General features: G+C 65.1%; 1 long non-coding RNA gene across 1 annotated transcript in view; it reads left to right on the plus strand.

Annotated features, from left to right (window-relative positions):
- Positions 1 to 151: 151 nt before the first annotated feature.
- The window catches only part of LOC104490298, a 21,228-nt gene continuing 21,110 nt past the window's right edge, over positions 152 to 269 (plus strand). The window contains exon 1 of the long non-coding RNA XR_727772.1: positions 152 to 249. This is a non-coding gene — a long non-coding RNA (uncharacterized LOC104490298). The remainder of the gene's footprint in view (positions 250 to 269) is intronic.

Consider the following 269-nt stretch of genomic DNA (forward strand, 5'->3'; position numbering starts at 1 on the left):
GGATGGGCGCAGCCTGGGCTCGGGCACGGGGGCAAGGCGGGCTGCCGGCCCCGTCCAGAGAGTCATCCGCGTGTGCTGATGCTGCTGGGACTGGTTGGCTGAGCACAGAGAGGGCTCGGGGTACTTGTGCTCAAAGCTTTTGCCTCTTTCCAGATACCACCTTTGGGTGCCTCGTCTGGGTCCAGCCTCGGGCACACGGAACAAGCGGAGGAGGGACGTGGCCATGCAGCACTTTCCAGCACAGCAGAGGTGCGTGGGGCAGAGAGGCA

The sequence above is a fragment of the Buceros rhinoceros genome, unplaced genomic scaffold (assembly GCF_000710305.1).
Source record: "Buceros rhinoceros silvestris isolate BGI_N320 unplaced genomic scaffold, ASM71030v1 scaffold25683, whole genome shotgun sequence".
In the NCBI taxonomy this organism is placed as follows: Eukaryota; Metazoa; Chordata; class Aves; order Bucerotiformes; family Bucerotidae; genus Buceros; species Buceros rhinoceros.